This window comes from Azolla caroliniana, unplaced genomic scaffold (genome assembly GCF_043228905.1).
Source record: "Azolla caroliniana isolate FFs.n. ecotype wild unplaced genomic scaffold, voAzoCaro1.0.p SCAF_1, whole genome shotgun sequence".
Taxonomy (NCBI): domain Eukaryota; kingdom Viridiplantae; phylum Streptophyta; class Polypodiopsida; order Salviniales; family Salviniaceae; genus Azolla; species Azolla caroliniana.
In genome coordinates, this window is record NW_028230436.1 from 5,842,199 (window position 1) to 5,855,709 (window position 13,511).

Below are 13,511 nucleotides of genomic sequence, written 5' to 3' on the forward strand. Positions count from 1 at the left end.
TATAATCTCGTGCGGATCCGACCGGGAGATGAGTGGAAGACCGCTTTTCGCACGCGGTATGGGCATTTCGAGTATACTGTTATGCCGTTTGGCCTAACCAATGCACCCGCAGTCTTCCAACACATGGCAAATGATATATTCAGAGACCTCTTGGATATCTGTTTGATCATTTATCTCGATGATCTGTTGATTTATTCGAAGACCCAGGAAGAGCACGATTCTCATGTACTATTAGTACTAAAGCGACTCCGCGAGAATGGTCTTTATGCCAAGCTAGAGAAATGTAGCTTTGACTGCAAGCAAGTGGAATTTCTAGGCTACGTCATCTCCTCAAAGGGCATCGCCATGGATCCAGCTAAAATCCAAACTGTACTAGAGTGGCAAATTCCACGGTCGGTACGAGATGTACAATGTTTTCTAGGCTTTGCTAACTTCTACCGTAAGTTTATACAGGATTACTCGAAGATTATTTTACCTCTCACACAACTTACGAAGAAGGGCCAAGCATTTCTTTGGTCCATCGAAGCAGATATGGCTTTTCGGCATCTTAAGAAAGCCTTTACATCAGCACCGATTCTAGCTCATGTGGATACAAGCAAACCATTCATCATGGAGGCCGACGCATCAGATTTCGCCCTCGGTAGCATCCTTTCTCAACAAGGCGATAAAGAAGAGTTGCATCCGGTGGCTTTCCATTCGCACAAATTCAATGTCGCAGAAATCAACTACGAAATACATGACAAGGAGTTGTTAGCCATCGTGGATTCATTTGTACAATGGCGGCATTTCTTAGAGGGCTCTCCACATCAGGTCATCGTCTTTAGCGATCATAAAAATCTTGCTTATTTTCAGAACGCTCGCGTACTAAATCGACGGCAAGCTCGGTGGGCGCAATTCCTCACGCGTTTCAACTTCGAAATCACATATCGACCGGGGAAGCAGCAAGGAAAAGCAGATGCACTATCACGGCGTTCATATCTTGCACCTCGTCCTGGTGACGCAACATTTGATAATCAAAAGCAAGTAATCTTGGGACCAACACGATTGCACACGACGCGGATTTTTCACACCCCGATGGATTCACGGATTACCGATGACATACGTGCAACCTTGAAGACGGATAGTTTTGCTCAAGACATCCTGGCGCACATTGATACTTCTCGAGCATCCTGTTCTCAGTCTCAACAACCAGGTATTGACTACCGACAATTCGAATATCATGATGGGTTGTTATTCTTTAAAAAGCGCGTATATGTCCCCGATTGCTCCTGTCGCCTTCAAATCGTCCAACATTGTCACGACACCCATACGGCGGGACATTTCGGTAGTACCAAGACGTTGGAGTTAGTGCAACGATCTTTTTGGTGGCCCCACATGCGCCGTTTTGTCGACGACTACGTTCGGACCTGTGATGCTTGCTGCCGAGCAAAGATGCCACGACACCATCCATATGGCTTGTTGGAACCTTTACCAATTCCAAGTAAGCCATGGCAGTCTATTTGTCTTGATTTTATTACAGATCTGCCGGTCTCGAAGGGGTTCGATGCTATCCTAACCGTCGTCGATCGATATACGAAGATGGCACATTTTGTGCCATGTACTAAAGCCATCACTAGCGAGGAAACCGCCGCTCTTGTTATGCGTGAGGTATTTCGGCATCATGGCCTACCAGACAGTATTATCAGTGACCGAGGCCCGCAATTTGTCTCCAAATTTTGGCAGCATCTCTTCAGGATGCTCAAGGTCTCCTGCAACCTCTCCTCCGGCTACCATCCTCAAACTGACGGACAGGCGGAACGAACAAACCAAACGTTGGAGCAATATCTCCGGTGTTTCCTGAGTTATCAACAGGACGATTGGGCCGAGATTCTCCACTTTGCGGAGTTTGCGTATAATAATGCTATTCATTCCTCGACTCGGGTCTCCCCATTTCTCGCTTATACCGGTTTCCATCCTCGCTGGTCGGTGATCGACACTCCGGAGCTACCTACCAACCCTCGTGCCGAGGACCATTTGGAGAGGCTACGCAAGATCCAGATGGATCTCTCTACTCACCTTCGTCATGCTCAAAACACACAGAAGACTTATGCGGATCGTCATCGGATTCCCTCCTCTTTTGCCATCGGAGATCGAGTATGGCTCTTACGTCGTCACATCAAGACTACTCGACCGTGCGACAAGTTGGATTATCGACGACTCGGTCCTTTCCGTATTACGGGGAAGATTAATGATGTCACCTTCCGCCTGGATCTCCCTCCGCAGCTTCAGATACATCCGGTTTTCCATTGTTCTCTTCTTGAACCTTATAAAGCAAACACCATTCCCGATCGTGTGACACCACCGCCGCCCCCGCTGGAGTTGGACGCCGGCCCGGAGTATGAAGTTGCTGCCATCCTCGATTCCAAACTTGTTCGCAACAAACTTTATTACTTGGTCGATTGGCTCGGTTATAGTCCGAGCGAATGTACTTGGGAACCCGTCAAGAATGTTGCCAATGCACAAGATCTTCTTGCTGATTTCCACCGAAAGTATCCGGACAAACCCGGTCCGCAGTTAGCGCCGACTCGTTCCACTCGTCGTCTTTAAGGGGGAGATAGTGTCATGGCAAGACTCGAACCCATGACTTTATGCTACATGGGTCGAGCTCTTACCATTAGATTAGGAATTGTATTTTGTAGGATATTATTTTCATTTATACTTTATCATTGAAAATTGATGTATATTCCAGATCTCTCTGGAACATTCTAGAAGCTTCATGATTATTCCTAAAAACACTATAAAAGGAGGCACAAGGCATTGTTTTGAACCAAATTGGTTCAACGCCAGTCTTAAGCCTTTTAGCCACCGTTGTATATTCTCTTCATATAATAAATATCTTTCTTATCATCACTCTCTCTCTCTCTCTCTCTCTCTCTCTTTCTCTCTGTCTCGCTCACTTCTTCCTTCTCTCGAAGAAGTTCCACACCTCTCATAGTACTAATCCTTCGTTTAGTACTAATTCCTTCTCTGTCTCAGTACTGTTCATGACAAATATCTCCTGCAATAACATCGCCCGGTGCACAATTTTTTTAGAGAAGACCCGCCTATAACGTTGTTTGTAAAGAGTTCATAGTGTTATTGGGTTGACCAATTCCAAGACGACTTGATCTTTGGCATTGATGGGGGTTGAGTGAACATTGTCAATGGTGGAAAACAAGATATCTTGTGCCTTTATCACCAACGTCATCCCCTCCTAATTTTCGGATCTGACAATTGGGGGCTACCATGATAACCAACATACATTCCCCCTCTTGAATGTGCTTTGCACCTTACATAATTGCAATGGTCAGCCAACCCCCCTCCATATTCAACAAGTCTTTAGGTAGTCCCACAAAGCGTGTCGGATTCATTCTATTTCATTGGGGGATGCTACACAATTAGGAGAGGAAACAATCCTGCACTACCACACTCCAATTGATAGTGACCTATGTATTAATAGCCATTGAAATGTGGTAATTCGCCTAACTTCTTGTTGTTTCCATAATTGCGGCCAAAACTTGACAATACTCATATGAGGAACATGATATGTGTGCCTTATCTTTGTAGTAGTTGGTTCTCTATCGGTTTGAGTAGCTAGGATGTAGCGACCCAATTTAGTCGTGTATAAGAATGAAGGATCGAGTGACTTTGCTTCCTTGTCTTGTGTAAGGATTGCACCACGTCCATTGCAGAGAGTCCAACTGACGTTAAATAGCCATGTGTTTTCATGAACATATATGTATCATTCTAGTTGTACTTTGATCGGGTCAACATCTACAATCCATTTACTACCTAGCAAGCACTCGAACCACCATGTCCACTATTGTTGGTTCCGCATTGCCTCGCAATTAACTCGTGGCCTTAAATCCTATATGGTGTTTCCCTACCTCTTGGAATCAAGGAACACTCCTTGTTGCCTATCCATTTCTCCATTGTCGTCCTTGGACTAGTAGCTTCACCAACATTCTATGCTATTTGTACAAAATCGATGGTGATTCTTGTGCAGTGGAATAGGTTAGAGATGTGTGTTATGTGTGTGTGTGTGTGTGTGTGTGTGTGTGTGTGTGTGACACAGAGAGAGAGAGAGAGAGAGAGAGAGAGAGAGAGAGAGAGAGAGAGAGAGAGGAGAGAAACACAACATAGATAGAATAGACAATGGAAAAATACTCAAGAAGATGTATATTACAAAGGAGATTAATCGACCTATTACAAAGTAGGAGGAGAGTGCTTTATATAGTCACTCACTCTCTTCATTATCTACCGAAGCTCATGAGTCATGGGGAATGTGGAAACTCATTAGTTATGTGTCATAGGATATGATTCTATGACACATAGTTAATGCGTAAAGAGTAGTGATGTGACTTTTGACCTTTGAGTGTTCATACACTAGGTTACGTTGAGCTTGATTCTCAACATGCCCCCTCAAGCTCAACTTTGGTTGGCTTGTCCGCTTCGACTGGTACCCGATTCAAACTGTATTCAGTTCTCTTTGTTTGGTGTCTGCTTCGTCTGATAACCGGTTCAGACGTACTCCCCCACAAGCTTGGCAAGTTAGGGATCATCAATCCAAGGTCTAACATGAATTGCCAAAGCTTGTCGGCTCCTAGGGCTTTGGTGAAGATGTCGATTGCCTGAAGATTCGTGTTGATGTGTTGAAGGTCGACATTTCCAGTGTGAATGCACTCTCGAACGAAGTGATAGTGCACTTCGATATGCTTCGTGCGTGTGTGGAACACGGGTTTCGAGCCAAATGAATACTGCTCATGTTGTCGCAGTAAAGGGGAATCAAATCTTTGATGGGAACACCCAGATCCTTCAATATCCTCCTAAGCCATACGTGTTAGGAAACAGGTCCCTCCGGATGGGAAGTGAGAAGAACAGTGTTGATGAGCAACCGGATGACTCGTTGAGAACCGGATGTGGAGTACCTGGCAACGGAAGACTCGGTGAGAACCGGATGACGAGTACACTACAAGGAAGACCCGGTGAGAACCGGATGTTGCAGGCCCGATGAGAACCTCTCATCATATGGAACAGACATATATGTAAATATGTTCAAGAGAGCCCAATGGGGCTATATTTGTAAATAGCCTGAAAGTCATATTAGTATAAATATGACCTAGGGCAAACTTAATAGTGATGATGATGATAGAGTTATTGGTGTAACCTTTGTACAGTGCGTAAGAGAGAGAGAGAGAGCGACATATAGAGATTGTGTCTCTGTTGTAACCGCCGCTAGGCGAAGATTGTGAGCAAGAGGTCGTTGCCTCTGTGCTCCTTGTTGTATTACTTTACAGAGTGATAGTTTGGAGTCTGTGGACTCCCGTGGTTTTTCCCTCTCAGGGTTTTCCACGTTAATATCCTGTGTATTCTCTTTCTGTCTTGTCGACTTACCTCCATTCCCATTTCGTCTATGTTTTTGATTGTCATCAAGTGATCTACGCTTCGGTTGTGGCCGGAGATTAATCAGCGTATTCCGTGACAATAAGGTGTCGTGAAGAAAACCGGCCCTAAGAGGAATCAAGGAATTAAAGGCGTGAACCCACTCCTGCACGAGTGTGCGCGAATTGATTCATTGTACATAACTAGGAGTAGGACGACTGATGTAAATATACTAGGTATCAGATATTCATTAGCTAGGAAATCGATGCGTATCTCTGTCCAAAGGGACAGAGAATAAAGTTAACGTGTTTTGATGTAACGGCCTCCTCGACAACCTATAAAGGGAAGGGGAGAAGAAGAGGAGGTGCTGTCGGACAGGGAACCGAGCTCTCTCCTCCTCTATCATCATTCTCTGTTGCAATTGTTGTAATATTCGCTGTTATTGAAATTGAATCTCTTGTTTTCGTCTATCTGTGTTTCTGGGAGTCTCCTCTTTCATTTCTCTCAAGTGTGCTTCTTGATTAAGTCGGTATACGCATTGGTGGTTCATTCAACGGGCAAGTGCTGACGGTTGCTGACAAGTCTAGCAGGCCTACACTTGCGTGCTTCTCACCTCCTCTTGTCTATCTTGCTCCTCGGTTCAGGGCCCCCGTGGTCCCGCCTTATTTCACACGCGAAAGCGAAACAACACGACATATTTGGTGAACCTGACGTGAAACAAGGCGGCAGAGGAGTGAAGATGAGGGGATCGGAGCTCGCCGAAGCCATGGCATGGCGGCAGCGATCGATCGGATAGTAAGTGTTCGCGAGGGCACGAGCGCCCTCGACAAGGCCATTGAAGCAATTGTCGGCACGATAGTCCGATTCGGTGGGAAGGAAGCCACGAGCTATTTGGTGGCCTACCGAGCTGAGATGGTGATGAGAGACATTCCGGAGGACAAGCGTCTGGCCGGGTTCCCTCGGGTGGGGACATCGGGCATCCACACAGAGGTGCTCGAGGTACAGGTTGCATGCCGAACCTAGGGAGAATTCGAAGCATGGCTCCTCGAAAGGTACATGCTTGATGACGCGCTTCGTTTATCGAAGTGGGACTTCATGGAGTGGGTGGAAACCCCCGAAAAGGGGAGGAGCTCCTTCGGGAGTTCGAAGAACGCTTCGCACGGCTCTCAATGCTTGACAGGACCGTGTTGGACACGAGCCGTGTCTTGTTGTTTGTCAAATCGGTGGACGTGCGGGATAGGGACCAGGTGGGTCTCCTGCTAGAGACAGATGATGGGTTGACGACCGACTGGGCCACGGTGTCGTGATGTTTTTCGTCCATACTAAGAAAACTGAGCGGGATAGAGAAACGGAGATGTGCAACATTGCACATGAACTTAGGGAAATTGTAACATAGGGAAAAATAAGCAAACGTAAAGTGTAAGGAGTTAAGGTGCTCTACAAAGTTGTTAAGTGTAAATGTGATGTGCACTTTGTAGACTAGAGGGAGGTACATAGAGAATGAGTGTAAGAGTGATGGGCATTGAGTAGGACGGCTAGAGGAGAGAGAGTTAAGGCCCATCAATCTCGAGATCGGGGCAAATATTCTCCTTTGAATGAAAAGGGGAGTTGACCACCCCTATTGTATTGTGCCTCACCCCTTACCACTATAAAAGGGAGTGAGGGGTTCCTTTTGAAGGGGTTGCCTATTTTGCGTATGAGAGGTATACCACTTAGTCTAGAGTTCTTACCGTTTTAGGGTTAGGGTTTCGTTTAGGGTTTCATTATTCATCTTCGGTTAGGGTTTTCTCATAGTCGTTTGGTGCGGCCCATGCGGCCACCATTGTTGTAATCATTCGTTTGTTTTAATATAACTTGTTGAGTATCTTGCCTCTACCGATCTCTCCTTCTATGTCATGGTCTTATTCTTTCCTCTTCTCCTCGTGAGCTAAGCTTCCATATCCTATCTTATTCTTTCTCCTCTACTCCCTAGTCCAAGACCCCCGGAGTGCGATGGAGGCATTCCGAGAGTTTGAGCGTCGTTTCTCTCAACTCTCGGAGTGGGAACGGAGATCAGTGGGGGCGGACAAAGTCCTCCTATTTTTGAAGACTGTCCATCATGAGGAGAGGATGGACATCTTATTCGAGCTTCAAGATGATTATGGAAGACATGGTCTCACCGAGGAGTGGTCCGAAAGAGAATGGGTATGCTGGCAACATGATGCGAGGCAGTCGGCCACAACACGCACTACTGCCGGAAGAGAGCTCAACGCAAAATGGTTCGGAGGAGCTCGACCTAGAAGCGCTAATGCAGGAGGCATGCGAGCTTGTGAAGGCGAAAATCGAAGCCGAAGAAGGGCTTATTATGGAGTCGAGCTGGAGCCGATCGGAGGATGCGGAGGAAGAAGCCTCCCTAAGCGTAGAAGACGGGGCGGGGCCTATACGGAGGCCGGGAGAGCATACGACGGAGACATGGGAAAGGGTGCGGAGCAAAAGACCCTCTTGCCTTGCGGTGAAGGGACAGCCATGGAGGCCGGTAATTACGGATTTGGGACATGGCAGCCTGAAACATCGAGTGGGGAGGAGACAAGCGGCGGTGCCACGACCTTAAACACACCGGTCCTAGAGGCTCCAGTGGTCGGCCCGAGTGCTGGCGTGAGACCTAGAGCGACAGGTGGTGGCGGCGGCAAGGCGGGAAACCGAGAAGATGACATGGAAGAGATGGCGGCAAGCGTAATCGAGGCGTGCGCGATCGGAGGCGGGGTCGCCGCGGACAACGATGTCCCGACGGAGGCGGCTACAGACACAAAGAGCGGCGGTGCTGGGTCCTTACCCACACCGGTCCTAGAGGCTCTGGTGGCCGGCCCAAGTGCCGGTGTTGTGAAGAAAACCGAGCATAGGCGGAATTGGAGAAAAAGGCGCATGAACTGGCTCTTACACGGATGGGCGCATGAATTGCTATTTTGATATTTTGTACATGATTCATAAGTGGATCGGCTGATGTAAATACTAAGTAGTACGTATTTATTAGGGGATTGTGCGTATCTCTGTCAGAACGGACAGGGAATAAAGCGATTTGACTAGGGAGAAAGGGCACCCCTTTTTGGGGACTATTTGAGGAGAGGAGAGAAGGGAGACCAGGATCAGGCGTTGGCAAGGACGGAGTGCTGCTGCAGGACCGAGTACCTCTCTCTCTCCTCCTCAAATCGTTGTTCTCTGCGGGTCTCGAGAGTTCGTTGCCTCTGCCCCGTGGACAGCCTATGTGCTTCCAGCAGAGTCTCTCTCCTCCCCCTTTCCCCCTTGGTTTCTTCGAGTCGTGTGGCTATCGTCGGTGTGCGTGAGTAGGACCCGTGTCGGGTCCATTACCGGGTTCCCGGTTGTAAGCTGTTGACTATAGTAATCATATTCTTTTTTTCATTGCTCTTGATCTCTCTGTGTGTACTTGTCTCTCTCTCTCTCTCTCTCCTTGGTCCGAGACCCCCGTGGTCCCGCCTCCTTTTACACCCACGCGCGTAACAACGCGACATCTTTGGTGAACCCGACGTGAATAGGCGGCAAAGGAGTCGAAAGATGAGGGGATCGGAGCTAGCAGATGCAATGGCGGTAGCCGTTGACCGGCTAGTAAGCGCTCGTGAGGGGACGGGTACCCTCGACAGAGCCATTGAATCGATCATCGGCACTATAGGCCGGTTCGGAGGGAAAGACGCCACAAGTTATTTGGAGGCTTACCGGGCTGAAATGATCATGAGGGATATCCCGGTGGACAGGCGGCTGTCCGGATTCCCTCGGGTGGTGATGCCGAGCATCCATACGGAGGTGCTCGAGGTGCTGGCCGGATGCCAGACTTGGGAGGAGTTCGAGCTGCAGCTCCTTGAGAAGTATAGGTTTGACGAATCGCTCTGGCTGTCGAGGCGGGACTTCATGGCGTGGGTGGAAAGCCCCGGAAAGGGGAGGAACACGTCGGCGCTCCTCCAGGAGTTCGAAAAACGGTTTGCGTGGCTATCGACGCTAGACCGGATCGTGCTCGAAACGAGTCGAGTATTACTATTCGTCAAGTCAGTAGACGCGCTCGATAGGGAAAAGGTGGGTCCCCTATTGGACACGGACGAAGGGCTCACGGCAGACTGGGCCGTGGTAAAACGGGTCTGCAGTCGTTTCGACAAACCGCACGATTGGAGCGACGGAAGCTCGTCGGGGTCAGGGCCGGTAGGAAGGAAGAGACCCGAATTTGGCTGGAGTCGGGGTCGGCATTGAATGACATAGTCAGAGGCCTATGCGGAGGAGCGGCTCTGGAGGAGCTGACACAGATGGTGCGCGACCTGCAGATCGCATAGGCACGAAGAGACAGCGGCGAACAACCTCACGACCGGAGGCCGCTGACTAGGCAGCGATGCATGTGGTGTGATGCGATCGGTCACATTCGGAAGGATTGTGCAGATTTCGCCGACACGCTCAAGTCCAACGTGGTGTACCTCTAGAATGGGCGGGTGCACGCGAGCAAGACCTGGAGAGCCCTAGAACTAAATACGGGGCGCAGCGGAATGAAGAGGTTGATGGAAGAGGCCGCGGCACGACATGTAGAAGCCGTTAACTACTCAGTTTTGGCGGGAATTCGGGTTGGGGGTGACGAGTCCCGGAAGGTGAAGGACTCCGGATTCTGGTCGCTAGTGCTAGAAGGCTTCTCCGGAGTTCGGCTGAAGAAGGAAGAGGCGGACCGCGCGGAATAGCGGGTCCAAGAGGTCACCGGATGGGACGATCTGGTTGAAGAGAAAACGGGCTTCGTAGAAGCCACTTGCCAGAACTACGAGGTTTTGGTGGAAGAAAAACGGGCAGGAAAGGCCGGGGTGGTGGGTCCCCTGAGGTACGAAACCCGGTTTGGACCAAAACCGACCGGAGTCGGCAACCCAGGCGCGCCGGACGGAAAGAAGCAGGCGGGGTTTTGGTTGAGCACCGAAATCGAGAGAGCAACGGACCTACGGAAGGTCCTTGAAGAGTGGATCCTCAACAGTAAAGTGGAGCTGTCGTTGCGGGAGGTGCTGGGAATCACCAAGAGGGAGTTCCACGACTCCATCCTAGACTTGGTGAAGCGGAAGAGGCTCTCCACGGAGCCGGAACCGGAGAAGCCGGTGGAGGTGCGGACTACGCACTTAGAAGACGCGGCCGTAGAAGACCAGTTGGCGGAAAGCCACTACGCGATGCCGCATTGGGCAAAAGCAACTACGGATATACCTATGCGGATCGGCGACGTTCCGGAACCGGTGGTGGCCTGGGTAGACCATGGATCCGAAATCAACCTGATGTCCATGGATTCTACAAGAAGGGTAAATGGCCGATCAACACCAAGCATGGGTGGAAGATACGCGGGGCGACGTGTGCTACGGAGGAGCTGCATGGTGCGTGCCCGAATGTACGCATAAAGATCGGTGACGTCAGGATAGATCAACATTTCTTCGTGCAGGAAACATCCTCGCACCCGGTGATTCTCGGCGAACCGTACATTACGGTAGCACGCATGGAGACGAAGGTGCTGGACAACGGTTCGGCGTACGCGCGCGTCAAGAGCTAAGACGGTCAGCATTCTGTCCAATTCATGACCGTACGTCCGAACCATGAGAGGAATTGTGAGACCCTCGACGGCGGCAACCGAGGGGATTTTTAGAGAGGGCTATCAAGGCGTGGGGCCGCGGTAGTCCGGACGTACCGGAAGAAGCCCACACATGTACAGTAGGTAGGATGTTTTGGTTCTCCGAAAATGGAGGTTGTACTATATCCGGCGTCAGCGGACGGGAGAGGAAGCGAGTGGAGGAGCGGTTCAGGGGATGCAGAGTCCTCTCCCCCGACGAAGAAATCAACGGCGCCGTGGAGGCCGTCTCTCTTGACGACACCTTGGGTGAGTTGCGAAAGGTGATCGGTGAAGACCTTAGGGAAGACCGGACCGTTCCGGTTAGTTCGATGGGAATGTACGAAGTCATCGCAGACTTCGGGGAAAGGATCGGGTCGGATCGGACGACCTGCGTGGATACAAAGTACAAGACTGTGGACCGGAAGGTGAGGCCAGTCGCAACGCCCTTGCCGGAGGGCAGCGAGGAGCGGATAAAAGGGGTCGCGTCAGACCCAAGTTTACAGAATCTGGCTGGCATTGGGCACCAGTTCACCGACATAATGCTACAGGAGCTCAAGGTTGGTGGGGGTGGCTTTCTACTACCGGCGGAGGAGGACAGGTTTTGGAGAATGCTCGGAGGGAGGAGATCGGGTGCGTTCTCACCGGAGGAGATAGGGTGTGTGGACCCGACGATCGTCGAACCGATGGTGATCTTCACGGTACCGCATGTACCGTGGAATCTCAAATCGATTCCGGTGCCGAGAGCTCACATCCCGAAGTTGATGGAGCTTCTGAATCAAAAGGTGGAGATGGGCATCTTCGAACCGTCGAGTGCCCCGTATTCGAATCGGTGGTTTACGGTGCCGAAGAAGAACGACACGCTACGCTTCATTCAGGACCTGCAACCGGTCAACAGGGTGATCATCCGTAATGCAGGAATCAGACCAACCATAGACGAGTTCACGAAGGCCTTCGCTGGAAGGTCGATCTATTCGGTCGGTGACTTATACTCGGGGTACGACCAGTTCCAGCTAGCCGTGGAGAGCAGGGATATCACGACGATGCGAACTCCTGTCGGCCTAGTATGGATGTGTACCCTACCACAAGGTGGGACGAATTTGGTGGCGCATATGGTGAACGCAATGAACGAGGTGCTGAGGGACTGCATCCTGGACATCACCATGCCATTCTTGGACGACATCCCGATAAAGGGGAGTCCGGTGGAAGATGCGAACGAGACTGTGGCGCCAGACGGATGCTGGAGGTTCGTCGTGAACCATATTAACGACTGCCAGAAGGTGCTGCAGAGGCTCGAGAGTGCACGACTCACCTTCTCCGGAGAAAAATCGACGTTCGGGCAGTCGGAGATCCTGGTGGTCAGACACCTGTGCGGGCCTTACGATAGGAAACCGTCTCCGGCAAAGGTAGAGGCCATCTCCGCGATGAGGAACGATTGCAGGTTGGTTACGGAGGTTCGCAGATTCTTGGGTGCATGCACGTTCTACCACATCTGGATCCCGCACTACGCACATTGAAAAGGGGGCGTAGCTTTGAGTGGAGGGTGGAGCACACAGAGTCGGTCTGGAGACTAAAGGAGGCGTTTACGGTAGTGCCGGCTCTCCGTAAAGCGGTTTACGGTAAGGGAGTCCCCATCTACGTGACGGTGGACACGAGCCCGACCGGGATCGGGTGGGTGATCAACCAGGAGGCCGAGGACGACGCACGGTTCCTGATCCGGTTCGAGGCGAAGGTATTGAGCGAGCGGCAGCGAGGATACGCCCAAGTCAAGCGCGAACTATGGGGTATCGTTTCGGCAGTCAAGGCCGACAGGGACTACCTGGTCAGGACGGAGGTAACAATCGAGATGGACTGCCTGCCGATACTCGGCATGGTGTCGGGTGCGCAACGCCGGACCTAGCAATGCTCCGGTGGATAGTGTACATTAAGTCTCTGAACCCGGAGATACGACACATCTCCGGAAAGGATAACGCCATGGCCGACATGCTTTCGAGAGCGAGTTTCAATGACGAAGAAGACATGGTTTCGGATGACGAAGAAGTCGGCGAGAACTTCTTCGGGTCGGCTAATGTGATGACGAGGAAAGGGGACACTCCGGTGTCGTGAAAATTTTCGTTCATAGGCGGAAACCGGGGTGAAAAGGGCAAGTCGGTGGTGTGCAACATGTGCACACGTGTACTAGGAAATGGTGTATAGAAATAAGAGGGGAAATTTTGTCCCACATTGTAAGGTCCCTCCCTCCTTGGGCTATAAAAGGAAGGGAGGGGTCACTTATGAAGGGTTGCCTATTTTGCGTATGAGAGGTATACCATTTAGTCTAGAATTCTTACCGTTGTCGTGAAGAAAACCGGCCATAGACGGATTCGGAGAGAAAGGCGCGTGAACCGGCTCTTACACGAATGGACGCGTAACTTGATATTTTGTACTCGATTCATAAACAGATCGGTGGGTGAAATACGAGGCGGCACGCATTTATAAGGGGATTGTGCGTATCTCTGTCACACGGAGGGGA